This window comes from Patiria miniata, unplaced genomic scaffold (assembly GCF_015706575.1).
Source record: "Patiria miniata isolate m_02_andy unplaced genomic scaffold, ASM1570657v1 HiC_scaffold_22, whole genome shotgun sequence".
Taxonomy (NCBI): Eukaryota; Metazoa; Echinodermata; class Asteroidea; order Valvatida; family Asterinidae; genus Patiria; species Patiria miniata.
In genome coordinates this window covers 12,069,657-12,078,043 of record NW_024037061.1, presented here as the reverse complement: position 1 = coordinate 12,078,043, position 8,387 = coordinate 12,069,657, and the positions used below count along the sequence as shown (strand labels likewise).

At 39.7% G+C, this 8,387-nt stretch overlaps 2 long non-coding RNA genes across 2 annotated transcripts; both read right to left on the bottom strand.

Annotated features, from left to right (window-relative positions):
- Nucleotides 1-368: 368 nt before the first annotated feature.
- On the bottom strand, nt 369-1,632 carry LOC119730845. Its single transcript, XR_005271396.1, has 4 exons — nt 1,534-1,632; nt 1,139-1,369; nt 759-849; nt 369-418 (listed from the first exon to the last, which is right to left on the bottom strand). It is a non-coding gene; the product is annotated as an uncharacterized LOC119730845 (long non-coding RNA).
- A 2,144-nt stretch (nt 1,633-3,776) lies between these two features.
- LOC119730857 lies at nt 3,777-7,224 on the bottom strand. The gene is made up of 4 exons (XR_005271397.1): nt 6,888-7,224; nt 5,634-5,710; nt 5,027-5,101; nt 3,777-3,866 (listed from the first exon to the last, which is right to left on the bottom strand). It is a non-coding gene; the product is annotated as an uncharacterized LOC119730857 (long non-coding RNA).
- Between the last annotated feature and the right edge of the window lie 1,163 nt (nt 7,225-8,387).

The following is an 8,387-nucleotide window of genomic DNA, read 5'->3' as shown; positions in this document are numbered from 1 at the left end:
CAAATAACTTTCAAAGCGAATTTTGTTTGTTTCAATGGATTTTTTGTTTACTACCTTCCACTGTAAGGACGTGTTTAGGTTCATTTGCAAAATGTTGATTAGCTAAGTAAGTAGTGTTTAAATTTGATCCAAAAATATATATTTTTCATGATGTGGTGACCACCAACATACGTAAATCCATGTACAAAACATTTATTTGGCCATTGTACAGTATGTCTCTGGCCTATTAATTACTCTATTGTAAAATAACATTTTTACAAAGAGGAACATCATTGCTCTTAAATACTCCATACAGACTTAAAAACAAAATCAAATGACAGAAAGACAGGTTTTTGGAATGTCATCCACGATTTTTTAATTTAAAAAAGTACCTTTTACTGATGTCTGGCAAACGTCACCGGTGAATCCAGCAGAACAACTTTAGTAAGAAAACAATAGAAAGGTTTTTGACGTCATACTGCAAAACATGATATGCCTTTTAACACAATGAACATGTGCGAGGGCCGTGGTAGAATCGTGTTAGTTTAAGTACATGCATATAACACTAATGCACCAATGACAAGTTGAAGAAGGTTTCTGAAAGTTGCCAGAAGTTGCACATGTGTTATAAAAACACACACACACAAGAAGACTATCGAAAATAAATCGGCCTAAGAAAAACAACCTCTATTTTCGTTGCCGTAAGCTTTCATGACTGTCATTGCCATTGCTATCACTGTGATTGTCACTGCTGAAGAAGCAATAAAATGTGAACCTACTTGCAGGAGAACTGGACCCTTGGCACTGCTCCTTCCCGCAGACATTCCCCGCCATTTTGGCAATAGTCGGTAGGGCACGTGATCGACTCCGCTGTATTTAACAGAACAAAAAAAAGACGATCACTGGGCCTCGTCTTAATGCATGAATCCCATTGAGGTATATTGTGCTATTTCCGTGAATCACACTGAAATATGGAGACAAAAATCTTTCGATGAAAAATCAAGGTGATAATTATTAATGAAGGATATTATTCAAAAGCAATTAAAGGCTTATAAGGTTAACTGTTCCACGTGGTTCCTTCACTTTGTCATACTAATTGTTCGCAGCTACAAACGATGCATAAAGTTCAATAAAGTAATGCTTGAATTTATACACCTACCTACAGCGACATTAAAAGTGCAGATGGCCTCATTTCCAGCAGCATCAGTCGCGTTACAAACAACAATTGTAGTTGCATCGACTGGAAATGAACTACCAGCGGCTGGAATACAGGATACTGCAGGTGTGGTCCCATCATTGTCAGTTGCTGTAGGATCTGGTGTCCAGGTTACCACAGCGTTGTTGGTCCTTACATTCGAAGGACAATTGTCGATCACAGGTGCTTGTTGATCTTGATTGTTTTCGTTATTGTTGAATAAAAAAAGGAAAGAGAAAAAAGATAAAGTGTCCCGCTCCTTTTCATTATCAAGTTCAATGGTAATTAATTTAATTGATGGATACTAATAAGTGAAGCGGTTGTCAGTGATTTTTGTAAAATGTTCTTGTAAAACGTACCAAAGACAACGTTGAATGTACAGGTAGTCTCTCCTCCAGCCGTATCAGTTGCTGTGCAGTTGAAAGTGGTCTCGTTGCTTGTAAGATGTAATGCACCACTAGTCTCCATGCAATGTATGGGCAAGGAGTTCATAACGTTATCGGTAGCTGTGACGTCAAGGTCTGAGATGATATCGCTCACTACATCTTTATTCGTCCTCACATCGTTGCAACTATCTATCGTTGGTGGTGCACCGTCATCTGCAGCACAGGGTGTTCTGGACGAGACATTTATTATCGCAGGGTCTAAGTATCAAAGATTCACGTACGAAAGTGTCAAAGCGGTTAACAATCCTCTACGTTTCTGTCCGATATCTCCTGTGCCTAACAAGTTCAAGGCATTGGTAGAACATATCAAGGATATTCCCTTTGGACTACTCGTCACATGTCTAGTGATTCAAGTGCAGGTCTTGCCAAAAAAAGTCCTGTTTTGAGGATGTCTTTTTTTTGTCACGCAATGGTTAGGGCCTACTAACGAATGCCATTCTTACAAGGTTACAAAAGTTCAAAGTTCAAAAAATGGCTTCTTTGCATTATTGCAGGTGTTTTTTACTCACCCTGTAGGTAAAATGAAATTTCCATTCACATTTTTTTATTTTCAAGCGAGTCCGAGAGTCACCACTCTTTTGTATTGTCTTTCTGATCAGTTCCTGTGAAAGAAATGTTAAACTAATGGGCCATTTTTAATGAGGGTAAAATACTGTTTAGATTTGTTGTGATAAAAAAAAACAAATGTCATAATTACATGTATCTTACTATTATAGCTGGTGAACCATTAGCAACGTGTACGCCTACGTACCATAACAAGCCTGGCCGGAATCCGGAGGCGTTGCTGGGTTACAGTAACAGCACAGGACGCCCTCTCGTTGAGATATGCATTTTCCGCCGTTTTTGCAGGGAGAACTTGAACATACGTCATTCAGCGGTGGATCATTTCGCACTCGGACTATTTAAAACGAGGTATAGAATATGACCAATAATGAAGGAAAGATCACTGAGATTTAGTTGGCAATTTCTAAAATGAAGTTTGTTCGTTACAAAGGGACATCTTTAAATCGGCAAACACATGTTTAAAATTTAACAATGTTGCAAGTATAGGTACATGTAATACATTTTCAGCTTAAAAGCCATGACCTATAATGTGTAAAATGCGTATAAACCAATGATACAGTTCGTGTTTTTTTACAAGACAAACAAAAAGCTTTCCACTTTGTGTTTGTATGTTATTATAACGTAGGAGGGGGCACATTAGTGGCTATCGTCTGCCATCTTGATATGTTATCTATTGAAATACGTATGGGTAACTGTGTCTTCGGAAAAGTATCCCTAAAGCCTTTGCACTGTGCAAAGTTATATTACCATTGATCTTCATTGTATAATGGAGAGCAATTTATTTATTTATTATTTATTTATTTATTTATTTCTTGTTTATCCTGGGAGACCTTTCAGTGGAACACTGTTTTTCAAAGGTGCCCAGCAGTTATAACAAACATACAATAGTATAAAATAGAAAAACAAGCAATAAATACATTAAAAGATATAATTAAGAAGATAAATAAACAGTAAGATGAGACACGGTTAATCACGGTTGCTACATTGGCAGTAAAAAGACAAAAACAAGACAAACATGTACCATATAATATTAAACTATCAGGTTCGTGTAGAGGCGCTTAAAACTTGCAAGAGTATGGGAGGCAATGGATGTTTAAGTGTCGTAGGGAGGTTATGACGTTTTCCTGAGTAGGATTTGGATAAAGAAGGAATTAGATTACCTTGTGAAACAGACCTAGTATTGTTTGAGTGGGTACTAGAAACAAAATGAAAACAGTCACAAAGTTGAGGAGGCAATTTGGATGTTTAACTCTTATACACTAGAGTAGTTAAGTGAAAATCTTGTCTTTCACTTAGAGATTGCCATCTAAGAGTAGATGGACATTACATTTTGATCTAATGGAGATCAATGACTTTTACTATGGGACTTTCCCAGTATAATGCGACACCCATATAATCCAATCAATAGGCCTAATTTCATGACGTCACAATGACTGCGTCTTCATTGCAACGACAATAATGAGTGCCTGCGCAGTACAGTTCACATTGAGTACGCAGGTATGGGTTAAATGCATTGAACCAATGGCTAAAAAATGCCACTGAAAATGTGACATCATCAAATCAGGTCTATAATTTAGCCTACCTACCCACTGAGCATATCTGTGTCGTTACGCCGTTGCATTCCCCGGTTGCCACAGTAGGCAATAATGGGTTGAGACACGTATTGGTTCGGTTGCATGAATCTACATAACAGAAAAAACAAAGGTAACAGAGATTGAGAATTGAACCGCAAAGGAATCTAACAAAAAAAAGTAATGATCCCTTTTATTTTGTTAATACTTGTAAATGTACTGTCGCGTTGTCAACACTTGGGATCCATTGCTTCCCATATGAAGGGGTGGTTGAAGTGACCAAGTCCAGGATTTTTCAGGGTAGTTAGGTGGCTGAGTTGCCATCAACCAACATTTAGAATTTTAGTGACGTTGTAAGGAGTAATTAAACATTGTTGAGATAGAAGGGGTATAAGGTCCAATTCAGTGGCGGATGGGGGTGCTTGGGGTGATCCACCTCCCCTTTTGATACCCTCGCCCGCGATATTTCCCCAAAACAGGATCCGATACACTCGAAAGAGGGCATCCTTTCTGTGTTATGCATATTGGTAGAATATCCTGAGTTTTAGAGAGTAAGTTATCAAAGGAATAAGGGTATTTAAATCAGCGACGCTATAGGCAGAGTCGTGGAGTGGCTAGAAGTACAGGATGAGTTATAAAGAAAGTGACAGAGATTAATTATTTTACCATTAAAAGCATGCAAATTTGATACACCAATGAAGCACGTATTAAGCGAGCACGTTCTTTCACTCATCTGTTAAAAACGTTACTGAAATTGATTTTTGCTATCAGAACTTATGCAAAAGAACACATTTCTACAGCTGTCCATGGAATGCTAGATGTTTTGAAGTTATTCATCTGGGTGGGAACCAGATATTACCACACAGGAATTCAAATTCAAATGAGATTTAATGAGAGTCAAGACTGAAACATTACTTTCACCGTCTGATTTTGTGTTGTACATAAATCAAGTCCTATTTCTGAGAATGAAAATGGTGATTATTTTCTGTTTTGCTTTGCAAGTTTTCTTTCATCGTATAGTATTCATCAATGCGTATCGGTGAATGCTCAGTGGTGGACAGCTACATTTTTGTGGTATTTCTATTAAATTTAAAATTAGCAATAACTTGTGAAAATAGAGTACACAAATTACGTGAAAGTTACTATCGTTAAAAACATGGACTTAATTTATTCCTATTTATTGTTATTAAAATTGGAGCGTACCGCATATCTTTTTAGTATTTTTCGTTATTCGGTATAGGTGCATTTACATCACATGTACACACACTTACCAAAGCGAGCCTGTTTCTCAAATCCGTCTGGAAAGACGCAATCGTAAGTCGAAACTGATGATGGGGTACAAAAATCTATTAAAAAAAAATACAAGTACAAGGTGCATTTCCTGCCATATTATACCATTTTTGAGTTCTTACTGCAGTAGTTATTCTAGGCACATGAACATGGGTAAAAAAGACATGCGCAATACCATCAAGGAGATAAAAGTTCGATGATGTTCTATTTTTGCGTTTCCATGGAACGCAATGGGATACTTGCATGGGATACTTGCATTGTTCTCTCCCACCTCTCTTCTTTAGAATTTCCCTTGTCGGGCACGGTCGTACGACGACGGATTTGTAGAATACTATTGTTCCTCATTTTGTGAGTGTATACACAAAGTACCCTTTCGTAAAAACCCTGTGACGCCCATGCACACAGTCCCTCCAGAAAATTGATCTGATGTGTTTTCCATATTGATACATTAAAGAAAAAAGACGAGCGTTCTCTACCTTTTTCATCAGTAGTCAAAACTCCCCCATTAATTTGATTAGCCTCTTAATTCTTTTGAAAACAATTCTTGGCTAAAATAGTCCTCAAAAAGAGAAATGAAATATAACTTACCAGCTTGACTGTCCCTCAACCAACCGGACGTTACCATGAAAACAATCCAAATAAAATGGGCACCCATCTGGATAATTCTGGACAAAATAGTATAGAAATACTGACTGCTCCTATAATTGTGCAGTGAAACTAGCCTCCCCACGTGATCCATGGAGTGCTCTGGTTTGCCGAGATGACGCAGAGTGAAAATAGAACGTTCCACTGATCACTGGGGGAGGCCATTTTTACTGTGTCACGAGTTAAAGCAATCGATTAGTTTTATAACGACTCGCTTATTTGATAAAAGTCTTTCTGATGATCAAACCCAAATTATTATGGGGTTGACGATTTATTGTGAATTGGATTGCGTTTCTTATGTAGGTTTTATTTCTGTCGAACAATTACCGTGCGTGCGTACATGTACATGTAGGCCTACTATTATGGTCGGCCTGACGACCTGTGTGTGCTGGAAAAACCTTTAAATCTGAAATTATAGTAGAAGAATACAAAAATAAAACAGAAATGCATAGTTTGGTTCGTAAATAAAATAAAAGGATGAAAAAGTAGACCGTTCCAAAACGGCGAACGGTGCGAACCGCGCGCCGGCAAAAATGATGTCACCGTGCACGGGCGGCCACGTTGGGCCGTCCACATGAGGCACCGGCCCGGCTTCCGCCATGCGGAAAATCACGCTGCGCTATATCGGTCAGCGGCCAAAAAGCGCTCGAGCTCTGCATTCGCTGCCTGAATATGTCATCAGGCAGGTATGTGCGTTGGGGCGCGGTATATACGTTGTCGCACTGACAATATTAGTATACCATGGTGACGAGATCTCGGCCAATCAAGAGCAGAGTCTGTGAGATGTCATAAAATCTGTTAAACAATTTTTGACTTCTGCCGCGTCGAATTCCATGTCAAGTATTACATTATCTCTCAGCTAAAAAAAGGTTACTCAGTAACAATGTCGGTTGGACGGTCACTCCGTCAGTGAGTCGGTTAGTCAATAATGTCCATGTTACTATCCGGCTGAACATCCAACCAAAATAGCTTCCAGATATCTTCGTTGTCTGACACAGACATAAGCCAACACAGTAATATCGGACTGATTATGCATTAAGCTTAAGTCTGCTCTTTTCTTAAATTCAATGTTCGTTATCTTAAGTTTAAACTATTCCTGACACAAAATAGTCTGGTCTTCCACTATTTCAAACTAAATGAAATGTCTTCATGTATGCCCGCCAAAAACTACTGCCCTCCCCGTACACCATCACTAACCTGCGTCTCGGCCTTACTACAGTCCAATGTTGTCCTATGTGTGATTCATTTCTGGTCCGCCCAATTTCTGCTCATTTTTTTGGAGTCCAAGTTCATGAAGCCAGCGTCTGTAAGCATCCAAGATCCAAGTTGGATAATCAGTCGTCTAACCGCATTACAGTTACACCTTGCTAATTGTGGTGTGAGAAACTCACAGACTGGCTCCGTCGGTAGGGTTTAATATAATCATATACGTGTCGGTCTGTTGAAGCGCTATGGGCGTATAGCCGATAACTAGACCTATATAATATTGCTCGGTAACCCAGTTTTCACACCTATTTCTGGGACGCAAGTTGTTTTTTTGTAGACCAGCATTCCTCCAGCAAAGTCATGAGTGCTAATATACCTGCTTGGGTCTCACCCCTTCGGATTCCAATCATGTCTAGTGCGATCATGCATGACCGCGACCGGTTTGGCTGTGTTTTTTTTTTCTTCCAAGTTTAGCAGTGGTTCGCAATATGTTGAGCAAAAAAAATCATTCTCCGATTTTTTCACTTCAACACTACAGAACATGAAAATCAACCAGCGACTGATTAATGGAAGCCGTGCCTTGGGACTGACCTCTTTTGTCTGGCTTTCTTTGGTGCACGCGATACAAGGCCAAAAACACGAGGTCATACGTCACAGACTGTTTATGCATATTCATGAGTTTGTGCGGGCGCGCCTGCATATTGCATACATTACAGCGCGGCCGCCATTTTGAAATCGCATGGGGGATCGCATGGGGGACGATATTTGTGGAATCTGATGACTGAAATTCGTCTTGTGGCCAGATGGATGAAAATATTGAGACCAAACAACGTTTTTTCGAAAAAGTATGAGTTGCTCTACGACTACGAACCTTAACTTTGGAAATCTGTGTCCTGGATGAAAAGATAATCGCGATCGAAAGATGTAGCAAAATCGCTACATCGGCGGCCAACAAAATTCAGTCTTTGTGGAAGCATCGGGCGTCTGGCCGTACTACAGAGCTTGCGATAGTACTGTACGGCCAGACGCAGTCGGGCTAGCTAATGACCAGCGTGGCAGCTCATGCACGATGTCGCTGTATGGTCTGACGTTACCGTTTTCTCTGATTTTTTCCCGACTATCCAAATTTCCTGAAGAATGTTCATGTCGGACGAGATCGTGGGTGCAGAATTCTCAAGCCTTATGGCCTTACTGAGGTCACCTCAAGCTCCACTCTGAAGGATATTCTGGAGAGTTTTAAGGGGATCGAAGAGTCATCTGCAATATCAACCGACATTTGAAGAAGTGAAAAGGAGGGGGAAAAACCCGCGTCGACGCACCACTTTTGGGACAAGCTCCATACTTGAAACCGGAGACTTTTTTTGTTTGGCCTTACTGGTGGAATGATTTATAGCCCGCAAAAAAAGACACGTTTCTGTCTGATGATACTATAGACGACGCGAGTTACCTTTTGCCCAATCAGAAACAACGTTTCATTCATCGCTCACAGTC